Here is a 6,505-nt window from a genome sequence, read left to right on the forward strand (position 1 = left end):
CGCTGGCGAGCCAACCCGGAACCTCCCGGACCGCCTCCCGCCCCCAGCCCCGGCCCCAGCGCGCCTCCTGCACACATGCCCGCACCCAGAAAGTTAAGTCAGGGGCGAGCCCAGCTCGGCGCCGCCGCGGTCCGGCCCCCCGCTCCCCGCCCCCACCGCCGCCCGGCCTGCTCGGCCGGAGCGCGCCGCCCGCCCCGCCCGCCGCAGCTCTTTCCCGTCCGCCCGCGGCGCACGGCGCCCCTCGCCCCCCGCCCCCGGCGCTGACACGGGCCCGGCCCGCCCGCCGGGCCGCCGATCCCCTCCTCCCAGCGTCTCACCCCGCCGGCCGCCCCTGACATCGCGCTTCACCTTCACACACCCCCGAGCACTTCCCGAGTCCTGCCTCCCCTCGCCCGACTCCCACCCTCCGCTGCAGTCGCTCCGCGTTTCCATTAAAGAATGCACCTTCTCAGGATTCACCTTCCCGTCTCAGCCTCTCTCCCCCCGAGGGGACAGAACCCTCGGTCCTCGCCGACCCCGCACCGGGCGGGCTGGCGGGCGCCTGGCTCCTCCGGCGGGGGCCGCGCCCGCGCCCCCGGCCTCCCCGCCGCGCCTCGGCTCTCACCTCTCGCCGGCGCCGCGGGCTGCAGCCTCCGCCCGCCTCGCGCTCCGGGACTCGTCTCCAGAGCTCTCGCAAAGCGCTGGAGCGCCTCCTTTCTCTCCCAGGGACTCCGCGTCTCCCCGCCGCTTCCCGCCCTCCCCACCCCCCAAGCCCCAACTCCCCAGCTTCGCGGCGCCTCCGGGATGCAACTCCCGTTTTCCGCGCACTCCGGCAGCGGTCCCCGCACACAAAAACAGCCCTCTCCGCGGCTCACGGCTCTGCCGGGCTCGGCGCAGGAAGGGCAGTCGCGGCCGGGGGTGGGGACGCGGCGCCCCCCGCCCGCCGCCCGCCTCCCGCCCGCCCTCGCGGCCCCCAGGGAAGGCGCGGTTACCGGCTCGGGTCGGTCACGCCGTCAGGTGCCGGCTGCCGTCGGCGCTGACCTTCGCCGCCGAAGCTGTGGCTGAGGCTGCGGCCGCCATGTTCCCGTGTTAATAACTGCTGCCTGGTTGTTTATTTCAATGGAGATCCTCCCCCAACTCCCTCCTCCTCCTCCTCCTCCGCGTCTCCGCACTTGCGGAGAGAGACACAGACCGCGCGAGCTCGCGAGCAGGGGAGGGGGCTCTGGAGCCAGACCGTCCCTCCCTCCGCCTCCCTGGCCGTGGCCGCCGCCAAGTCCTGTCACTGGGGAAAGGACGGGGCGGAAACTTGCCTCCCGCGCCCCCGGGGAGGGGGCAAAGGTGGACGGAGGGTTCTCTGGGGAGTAGACCCTGGCCGCGGGGTCCGCAGCATCTCCGTCGGCAGAGTCCTCTGAGAAGGCGACCCGGGGAGAGGTGAAGAGTAAGGGGGAGAAGGGAAAGGGGACAAAATGGGTGACTGTGGCAAAGGGAGGGTGACCTATGGGTGACTGCAAGTGAAGGGAGAGTAAACAGATGACTCCATGGGAGGGCAAAGGGCAGTGCCAAAAAAGAAAGCGAGAGGATGGGACTGGCCGGGGCTGCAGAGTGGAGGCAGTGGGTTCTTGGGGCTGCAGACGGCGGGGAAGATGCCCCGGACGAAGATCGGGGAAAGCCAAGTGCCAGGTTCGCCCGGGGAAGAGCCTCCCACGGGCGCTCGGATCGGGCCCCTCCGCCAGCAGCCTGCGCCCTAGGGCGCACCTCACACGCCCCGCGTCTGCTGCTGCGTCCTGGAGGTGCCTCTCGTCCATCAGGTCTCCTTCCGCGCCTACGAGGATTGTCTTCTCCTGTTGCAGCCGTAACTCCCGAAGGGATGGAGGGGCGCGACTGCGGGAGGCTAGCTGAAAGGGGTGCCACCCAGCAATCGCCTGATAAAACAAAAGTGCCTACAGTGTGTAAAACCTAACCTGGTTGAGAGTTCTTGTCCCGACATGAATCAACAAAAGTTTTCTTATTGAAAAGTCCACTTCCTAGACGTCAGAAAGTGATGTCGGGGGTGGGGGTGTGCAGGAGAGTTGCACCAAAAATTCGAGAATTCTCACTTAAATATTACTTGGATCAGTTTTATGCTTTGGGAAAGCAAGCTCTTCCCAACTGAGATATAATTAGTTGGAAAAAATGAACAATATTTGCATACCAAATTTCCTTACTTATAGTCTTAGGAGAAAGGTCACTTGCCATAGACAGTAATAGTGTTTATTGAACACTTACTGTGTGTCTGGCACTACTGAGTAATTTATAGACGCTACTGATTTTGATTCTCAAGACTTACAAGGTAATTACCATTTTTATCCTTCGCAAAAAAATTTAAACTTAAAGAAATAAAGTAATTTGCCTAGGGTTATACAGCCAGGAAGCTGGAGAGGATTTGAGCCCAGTCCTGGCGGGCTCCAAAGCCCACACTTTTAATATCTTCAACCTCAAATTTGTGGGAATACCACCAATTTTATTTTGGGAAAGAAAATGTGTGTGTGGGGTGTGTGTGTGTGTGTGTGTGTGTGACTATAGATCGAAAATGGAAGGCTATTACAACAAGTTGTTAGCACTAGGGAGTATAATAAGTGGGTGTGTAATGGGGTACTTACACTTTTATTTTGTACACTTGACAGTGTTTAAAATGTTTGCATTGACTGTGTATTAATTTAGTAAATTTTTAAAGATTACTTTAATTACCTGACACAACAGAATTATGTTCCCTGAAAACCCATAGCTCTCCAAAAACTTGGGAGAAGAAACAGGAAATGGAGGGTTTCTAATGGACTGTCTTCTTCCACCAAATACTAGTCCATAGTCTTCCTACATGGAGGAAGTAGTCACCTGAGGTCTGTCACATTGCTGGACTCAGATTTTCTTTCCTGTCCTCACCCCTAACACTGAGCTGTGATAAAAGAAAGATTCTCTTTCTTGCTTTCTTTTTGGCAAAAGTCCTGAGCCCATCAGTCCTCTGCAACAGTATATTTCACACTGTCAAAAACCACCCATGATATCTGTGCAAATAAATGACTCCCCATGCATTTCCATATTTCTCAGTAAAACTTACTACGTGCTCAAGATACACGACTGTCTCTACCAAAATAAAACAAACACATCTGACAGCATAGCATAGTAAGTTCCATGTTCAGCTGCTACTCAGTTGCCTGGAGCCTGGAGGAATCCTGTAACCCGCTCTCTGGTCTCTTCAGCACTTCATGCTACCGTCTAATAATACTGTGTTGTAGAGTTGTTCATATATTAGTCTTTCTCTTTCACTAGATTGTAAGCTACTCAGGTCTCTCAACCGTGTCTTGTTCTAGTTTTTATTATACTCCTAACAAGGTCTCACGTAATGTTTTTTTGTTTAGCTGAATCTGTAAAACATAAACAATGGTATCTCATCCAATCTCCATGTCCCTTTTCCCAGCTGACCCTCCAATACTTTGCTTTTAAAATCTGTTTATAAAAAATGTTCTTAGTATTTTGATAGAACTAGATTTCTGTGAGGCCTCAGAATAATTGTTACAAAAACTAGCCATTAGTGAATTATCACTGTGATAATATAAAATGGAAAGGAAGAAAAGTCAGTAAATAAGTTGACTTAATGATGCAAAGAAAAAAAAAGAGGGGCGCCTGGGTGGCGCAGTCGTTAAGCCTCTGCCTCTGGCTCAGGGCCTGATCCCGGCATTCTGGGATCGAGCCCCACATCAGGCTCCTCTGCTGGGAGCCTGCTTCTTCCCCTCCCACTCCCCCTGCTTGTGTTCCCTTTCTCGCTGGCTGTATCTCTGTCAAATAAATAAATAAAACCTTAAAAAAAAAAAAAAAGATATAGGAACTAGGTATATGACCAACAGAGGACAACCCAATAAGGGGGAAAAAAATGTGGGTAAAAAAAAATGTGGGTACAAATCATAAAGGGGAAGGAAATTATTGAAATTCAGTAGAAGCAGAAACTTGAGAGACCATGGATGCATGAGGCAAGTAGACAAACCAAAAAAAAAAAAAAAGTCAGCCAAATTATAAATGCAGTATAAAATAGCAAAGGAAAATGTTATTTATATATTTAACAATATACCTAAGAAAAACGAGAACAATGTGAATACTACAGGGCAAGAAATTTCTTTTCTTTTCTTTTTTTTTTTTTTTAAGATTTTATTTATTTATTTTAGAGAGAGAGGAGTGCCTAAGTGGCTTAGTCGGTTAAGCCTCTGCCTTTGGCTCAGGTCATGACCTCAGGGTCCTGGGATCGAGCCCCACATTGGGCTCTCTGCTTGGTGGGGAAGTCTGCTTCTCCTGCTCACTCTCCCTCTGTGCTCTCTCTCAAATATTTTTTTTACTTTTTTTTTAAGATTTTATTTATTTATTTGAAAGAGAGAGGGAGAGTGAAAGGGAGAAGCAGACTCCCTGCTGAGTGGAGAGCCTAAAGCTCCCAGGACCCTGAGATCACGACCTGAGCGGAAGGCAGAGGCTTAAGCGATGAGCCACGCAGGCGCCCCAGGGCAAGAAATTTCTATTTTGACTGCCTCTCTTCCCCATTCAATTTCAAGCTACTCACTGTCTTCATACTTAAACTATATAAAAATGGAAGTTTCGATACCATTCTTGTATTATTACTACTACTAGCATGCATCATGATATAATGAGAAGTAACACGGTATGGTAAAAAAAAAAAAACTATAGAAGATAAGCAAATAAACATATGAGTTGTACTTTGCTACTTACTATGTGACCTTAGACAAGTCACTAAATATCTGTTTCTTCATCTGTACAATTGTTGCAAGACTCAAAGTAATGTAAATTAATGTACTTTAACTATCGAGCTCTTTATAGAGACATAAAGGAATATTATTATGTTGACTATATCTGTGCATAGCACAGTTACCTCTGTTTGGTGCAGTCTCCTTTCAAATTGCAAAAGCAAAAACCTGTAGTTCATTTTATTAAAAATGTAATTATTGGAGGGGAGAATCATTTAAAACATTTGTTTGACAATTTGATTATTGAACAAAACAACTATTTGCTCAACTGTTTCATTATTGTTTGCTCTTTCCAAATTCCTTAAATATTATAGCTCCTATAAATGTGTCTAATATAGGTCAAGTATATTACACATATCTTTATTTCTTTTTTAAAAGATTTTATTAATTTGAGAGAGAAAGAGAGAGCATGAGCAGGGGGAGGGGCAGAGGGAGGTACAGAGAGAGGGGCAGAGGGAGAAGTAGACTCCTTGCCAAGCAGGGAGCCCAATGTGGGCTCGATCCCAGGACCCTGGGATCATGACCTGAGCCAAAGGCAGACGCTTAACTGACTAAGCCACCCAGCTGCCACTATTTCTAGTCAAAGTAGGCATTATATGTTTATTATTCCTGTTTTACATGTGAGAAAACTGAGATTCAGAGAAATTAATTTATGCACGATCATAGGGCTGACTTTGCAGCATGGCTAACAGATTGTGCTAAGATTGTGTTCTCCATCATTGAATATCTCTACTACTTTAGAACACACATTGTCTTCACCTTTATTTCCTCAGTACCTATAACAATTCCTAGACCATAATACAGGCTCAATAAAAATGACCATGATATGAATGAATAAATGAATGAGGGGCTCTCTTCAAATCTTACTGCACGTGGTCACAAGATTAATAGTCCCACTTTTATTCTATTACTTTCCACTTGAAAATACCTAATCCTTCTTTGCCTACAGAATACAATTAAAATCCTTTACCTTATATTCTTCAATATGACCCTGTTTTTTTTCTAGCCATATCTTCTGAAGCAATAACAGCAACAAAATATTTAATACACCTTCACTCATTCCAGGGTGTTCTGGAATCAGGCAGACTGAGTTTCAATCTTGGCTCTTACTAACTCTGTGACCTTAAGAAGCAAGTTATTTAGCCTTTCTGCAAATTTTATCCAATGCAATAAGGTAAGAAAATAAAAAGGAAGGAAGTAAAACCATTGTTATTTACTGATGATGTGATTGTGGACACATGAATTTCAAAAGAATCTATGAACTACTAAAATGAATGCAAGATCACAGGATATAAGGTCCACATACAGAAATCAATTGTATTTCCACATATTAGCAAGAAATGATTGGAAAATGAAATTAAAAAAAAATATTTACAAAAGCATGAAAAACATCAAATATTTAGGAATATATTTAACAAAAGATATGTAAGATCTCTATACTGAAACCAAAAATATGCTGACAAAAATTCACAAAGGCCTAATTAAAAGGAGAGATGGGTAGACTCAATGTTGCTAAGATGTCAGCTCTTCCCAAATTGGTCTATAAATTTAATGCAATCCCAATCAAAATCCCATCGGGTCTCTTTAGTGAAAACTGAGATTCTAATTTTAAAAACTGATATGGAGATACATATTATCAAGAAAAGCCAAGACAAACTTGAAGAAGAACAGTTTGGATAACTTACACTACTGATTTCAAAACTCACTATAGAGCTACAATAATTAAGACAGTGTGATATTGG

General features: G+C 46.9%; 1 protein-coding gene across 16 annotated transcripts in view; it reads right to left on the minus strand.

Moving 5' to 3' along the window:
• NCOA2 (nuclear receptor coactivator 2) overlaps window positions 1-4,007 on the minus strand; it is a 281,080-nt gene extending 277,073 nt beyond the window's left edge. For 7 of the 16 annotated variants that reach the window (XM_048212573.2, XM_026495919.4, XM_044382793.3 and 4 more), the window contains exon 1: window positions 972-4,007. The gene's annotated coding sequence lies outside the window, so the exon portion shown is untranslated. Of the gene's footprint in view, window positions 1-444; window positions 550-604; window positions 877-971 lie in introns of those variants that run through there. The other 9 variants (XM_048212570.2, XM_048212568.2, XM_057307897.1 and 6 more) reach the window with 5 other exon arrangements.
• Between the last annotated feature and the right edge of the window lie 2,498 nt (window positions 4,008-6,505).

This window comes from Ursus arctos, unplaced genomic scaffold (assembly GCF_023065955.2).
Source record: "Ursus arctos isolate Adak ecotype North America unplaced genomic scaffold, UrsArc2.0 scaffold_6, whole genome shotgun sequence".
Taxonomy (NCBI): domain Eukaryota; kingdom Metazoa; phylum Chordata; class Mammalia; order Carnivora; family Ursidae; genus Ursus; species Ursus arctos.